The sequence below is a fragment of the Marmota monax genome, unplaced genomic scaffold (genome assembly GCF_021218885.2).
Source record: "Marmota monax isolate L192 unplaced genomic scaffold, Marmota_monax_Labrador192_F-V1.1 WCK01_AAM20220418_F8-fsc00134, whole genome shotgun sequence".
Lineage (NCBI taxonomy): Eukaryota > Metazoa > Chordata > Mammalia > Rodentia > Sciuridae > Marmota > Marmota monax.
The window spans coordinates 2173413-2179412 of NW_026692281.1; positions in this window are offsets into that span (position 1 = coordinate 2173413).

A 6000-nucleotide genomic window follows, 5' to 3' on the forward strand; every position below is an offset into this window, starting at 1 on the left:
AGCTTTCTAAAAGTGATAAGAATTAAACATATTTTTGAAAGAATGCAGAACTCAGGCAGGCTTACTGAAGGAGAGAAAAGATGGGGTAGAGTAAGAAATAGCAGGATAAAAACGCTTGATATGAAGAGACAATTAAGTATATTAAGTAGTTGTATTAATTCTGAGAGCCTCTATGTCTTGCTGGAGTAGATGTTGATGTGGGGTTTTGAGGCAGAATTGTGTTGGAAAGGTAGTTAGATACTCATTAACATGACAAAGATTATTGTATTAGTTTGTTCACTAGACCTACCACTGGACGGTAATCACTGAACACCTACTGGGTATTAGCCATTGTATTTAGATATATATGAGACCACCAGAATCAGAAGAAAACCAAAATATACGAGAACTGGAGAACATCATTTGTAAACTGAGTTGCCAATTTTTGGTCTCCAGATGTGAGCAGACAGAGGAAGGAAAGGGATGACTTCCCATGAGAATGAGTTAATTCTATAGGTCTTGCAGTCCTCCTACTCTCCATTTGTCACTTGAAGATTCAATGATAGATTAGGTGTAAGTCCTCCTATGGTCTCAGTAATCCCTTAGTGAAGTTAAGCAGCATGAAGCCATCCAAACCCATTACTTCTGTGGGCTGGCAAAACACCTGTGGATTCTGGAAACGTTTGGGAGGGGGTTGGTAGAACTTTATGGTGAGGACTGGGAGGATGACATCTATTTTTAATTACTAGCAAGCTTGAATTGCTTACCTAGCCCTGGGAAAGTATCACAGTGTGTTTGCTGATGAGGGCAGGTGACAGTAACACTATTTTTTCTCATTCTTCATATCTTTATGGGGATTTGAATTCCTATACTATTGAAACTGGCAATGCTAGATAGCAAAAGATTAAGAATTAGATGAGTAGTACTGACTGTAGGGACTACAGGCATTCAGAAGAAAGAGAGTCATCAGTATAGGATGGAAGTAGTTGGAACAACACTCTAGAGAAGATGAGACCTGAGAGGACCCTTCAAGGCTAGGTATTGTTTGGGGATTGGTGGCAATAAATATTGAGGACGCAAGCTGAGCGAATTCCTGGAGGTGTCATGATGATATGAAGAAGTAAAGTGAAATTATGAGGTTGATGTTGTAAAATTATGTCAGATAACTGGTAAGAATGAGGCAAGAATAGCAATTTGATGTCAGTTTCAGACGAGCCTTGAATACCAATTCAAAAATAAGATTTCCCTGCAAAGCAGTGAACTTTGTTTTGATTGTTGGAGGTCAGCTACGTGTCAGGCACTGTGCTTGCCTGGCTGTAAAACTCTTAGATATTTCCCGTTTTACTGGCATTTGGATATCCCCTGTGATTACCAGCAGTCCTGTTTTGTCCAGGACTGAGAGATGTCTTGGGAAATGGGACATTCAGTGCTAAAATTAAGAATGTCTTAGGAAAAATAACACAAGTTGGTCATCCTGATATTCCCTTTCTCTCTCTCACTTTGATTTTCTTTTCTTGCCTCTCTCTACGAATTATTTTTCTCTGTTCAATCTTTATTGCAAATATATCCTTCACATGATCTAATACCTTCAGTTCCTTTCTTTATTCTAAATCACTTCTAATTGTGTAGCCCCCCACCCAGGAGGTACTTTAAGATTTAGGATCTATATAACTTTATTAATGTAAATGGTGACATAAGGAAACCTCCAAACTCAGAGTTTGAACTTCAGCAAGTCCAAATTTCAGCATCGACTCAGGAAGTATTAGCTTAGTAAATAAACCCTTGTCAAGAGCTCACATGAGTAACCTCAAGAAAGGATGAAGCAAACAACCTCAGTATGGCACTTTTCCAGCATTGATTTCAAACTGGTGCTACTTAGTGTTTCTTAATAATTAAATGTCTTTTGAAGATGATCCTTAACAATGTTTGTATTTGATATTTATATACACACATAAATGATGCACAAATACTTATCTACCTCCACACTCACACTGTCATTTTAATATAAAATAAACTGATAAATCTGAATATCCAACAGATGATTTTCCTCCCTCAGAATTTAACAGAGTACTATTTGGGAGAGCTGCATGCTAGGCATATTAATGAAATTAATTTGATAACATTTGGTCTTTATTGGGTATCTCTGCAAAGAGAGTAGAGCCTACCTGGTTTGTCCTTTCAAACCCAAAGGGAGGGAGACAGAGAGAATTTTCTTTATTTTCTGGCCTGAGAGAATGAGCAATTGGGAGCTGGCTCATGCATGTTAAATAAAAGCAATTTGATTATCAAGAGCCTGCATGGATTTTATGAGCCAGGGAGGTGGAAAGGTCAGACAATAGATGAAAGCAGAACATGGACAATTATGTTTGTGAGAATGAGAACAGGACTAGAAAATGTAACTTTGTTGGGGGACTCTGGATCTAGAAGAGAGACTGGGGACCTAGATACAAATCAGCCTCATCTCAGGGCTGGTGTCAAACAGATCATGTGTAGTTCATTTTCTCTGAGGTTGTAGGCTAAGTTGTTCAGGAAATTTGCATTTTGAACTGGAGGATGGAATCAAGGATGATAAGATAGAAAACATACTTTGAGTATGAAATTCTGTGAAGTGAGAAAAGACTTAGACTGAAAGATCAAGAGTTTGATTCAGGAATCTTGAAGTGAAAAGAAAAAAAAATCTGTTAACCTTTCCTTAAATATAGTAGCATTCATACCACAGAGACACCTCTTCATGTCTTAATTCTCTATGGAGTCATATTTTGATCTAGATGCAGATTGGGCTTGCTGTGTGATCCTGAAATAGTCACTTATTATCTCTGAACCTCAATTTTCCTATCCTCTCAATTGAGGTAAGTAATAAACCTGCTTCCTAGGGCTTTATGGACTTTAGTTAAAATAATTGAGAAAAAAGTGTAAACTAAGGGGGTATACAAATATGAAATGTCATTATTTCCCCTATGGAAAGATCTCCAAGGGGTTTGATCTCTGTTTCCCATAGTACCTAGCATAGTGCCATATACTCATAACTGAATGAATAGCCTGCTGAACTGAATATGATTATTCTTCTATATTAACCATAATTCAAGAATTTCAGTATGGTAGAGACACCTAAATCCATCAGTTCACACTCCTCACTCTCTGTTCAGAAATTCCATCATTTTAATATCCAGCTTCTGCTTCAATACTTGCATACTTCATAGCATGTATGCAGGTTTATGTTACCCCAGCCCTGAGAAAATTTCCAACAGATTTTTCTCTCAAAAAAAAAAAAGAAAGAAAAAGAAAAAAGAAAGAAAGAAAGAAATGAAAAGCAAAACAGGGAAAAAAAAACAAGAGAAAACCATCCTATTCTCTACAAACCTATTCAGACCAATATGCTGAAGAGTGCATGAATTGGCTTTGATTGCCAGAGCCTCTGGGTAGGATATCTTTTGTGTAATCAGGTTGGTGTTGCCTGCTGCCTATGTGAATGTGGTAAAGGGCACCAAAATGCCTGACCAAATGCCTGTCTGTCTCCTGCAGTTAAAAGGGACCAAATGGCTTTGGGGTTCATAAGTTATATGTTTTAAGGATCTTGCTTCAATGCAAATAAAAAACTAAATCAAACAAGATGGGCAAAAAAAAACAAACAAACAAAAAACCAAAATAAAATAAAATAAAATAAAACAAAACAAAACAAAAAAACACCACCACAGACTACTAGAACTTTCTCTCCTCATCCAGAGGTAACTTAAGGACCCTGTGTCAGGGGGAGATGAGGACTTCTTAGCTTAACCAGAGATTAGCTCAGCCAAGCCACAGGCTCATAATGGTTAAGCCACAGAAGGCAGATTTCTTGAGGTAACCAGGCTGAGGATGACGCATGGATGCATTCTATGCTAGGGATACCTGCTGCAAGCTTTCCTACTCCGTATATACAACCTGAGAGCATGATGTAACTATGACTCATTCATAAAAGGAACTGGAAAGCACAGAAGACAAGGATGAGGGCTTCATTACTCTAGTTGCAGACACTGAAAGTATCTTTCACACTTGTAATAATTTCATGATCAGTCAGGGACTTTTCTGAAGTTCTCTTAGGAAACTGAATGTCCTCTTCAGAAGATAAACTAAGTATTCCTGATATTTCTAATATGCTTTTAATTCATTCAAATGAATTCAATAAGCAGTCAGTAAATGGAAATTTTAGGTAAGTGTTATACATATAAGTTTGACTTGGTGAAGTCTGAGTTACAGAGCATTGAGAAAAACATATGCTACTTTTTTACTTATACTCAGTATCTAAAATTTTCTACAATAAATTCCCTTAGGGAAATTCCTAAATGAGTGGACAAGAATGGGTTGTAATTAGCATACCAATTGTTTGTTTGCAACTCAGTTCTTCATAATACTTGAAAACAATTCTATTTAGTCCTTTAATTATCTCCTTGCAATTTGGTTGACACTATCACCTTTAAAAGAAACTATTTTAATACAAAATGAAGAAAGAAATAAGTTCAGTCCCCATGCAAAATATCACTCAGGGTAGATGAATGAGGTATGAATTCATGACATTTTACCTTGCAGACAATAGTCGAGAGATCTTCTGTGCTTTAAAGAATGACCTCGAATAATAATAAATCATTTTCTTTGGTATAAGAGTGTGTTCTTTGAATTAGAGGAGGAGAAACTTTAACTGCAGAATTCTGTTTGCTTTTTCCAACTCAGATTGGTGGCAGTATATGGCATATGCATTCTAGAGAAGAGTTGGGGTAGGATTAAAACTTCACTATGGATAATTGACAAAGCAAATGTTTCATGGGGGTAAATGAGTATGCTAATAATTGTAACACTGCCTGTAATTCTGCTTTCAATATTCTAAATTTATGTGTTCCCAAAGTGAAGGTGCAAGAAAGAGGCCCCATTACTGCTTATTTTATCTTTATTTTTTTATTGTTCCTATGTAGAATCATGGAGAACCCAGCCTACAGGGTTTGACCAAGCAAGGTGCAAGTGCCAGATCCTCCACTCGAGGTGTTACCTTGGGAAATTACCTTGACCTCTTAGAAGCTATATTTCCTCATCTGGAAAATGGGATCGCCATTTTCCTCAGAGAGTTAGTGAGAGGGTCAAACAAAATAATGTATACATGAAATAGTATAGAAAATAGTTATGTACCCTGTGTACATCATGTGTGTGTTTTAATTGCTATTCTATTCATTAACCTGGAATCTTTCTGCATGGGCCTATTATATTTGGACCTTTTCTGACCCCAAGTATCAACTTGCCTTGTATTGCTTTCTTGCCATTTCTGTTCTTTACTTTCAAACTGACAGCCAGGTCTTCTTTAGTAATAAATACAGGCCACCTGTGTCATTTACCCCCTCTCTAACCTAACACATGGGTATTTGTGGGTTTTCTTATAAAGATAATGCTGTCTTCCAGACTAATGACTTTCTGGGACCATTTGGTCTAGGGAACTTCTCAAATATTTTACTTTGAAGGAAACAAGCTACATAACTAGCTCCTCAACTTGTAAGAAGTCATCAAGGAAAGTGAGCTAACTTGCCAGCCAGGCTTATTCCAGGGTCACAGGAAACCTGTCAATTATATTCGAATCAACTGCTCTTTGCTAATAACATATTAAATGGCTCATAAGCTCAGTTTAGTGTACCTTAGCAATATATTTTCTGTTTGCCTATGGTACAGAGTGAACTCCAGGCAAATAGGTCCCCTTATACTCACTCTCTTACTCATAGGTCTCTCATTACAGGATGCATTTGTGAGCCTAATAATTTCCCACTACCTCTTGCACATTTCTTCTTTTTGTGGTGCTGCTATTTGTTTTTAAGGGCAAGATTACTAACCAGTAGACCTGACTAAATGTTGCTGGCTACTTGAGGTTTCCTCAGTACTACTTTTGTTTTACAAAAGCCAGGTTTCATGGTCCCAATAACTCAGTGCCTGGGATTTCTGTGACAAATCAATTATAGCAAGGACAATGATCTGGACCAGGTTGGTGGTCAGAAAAGACAAAACAAC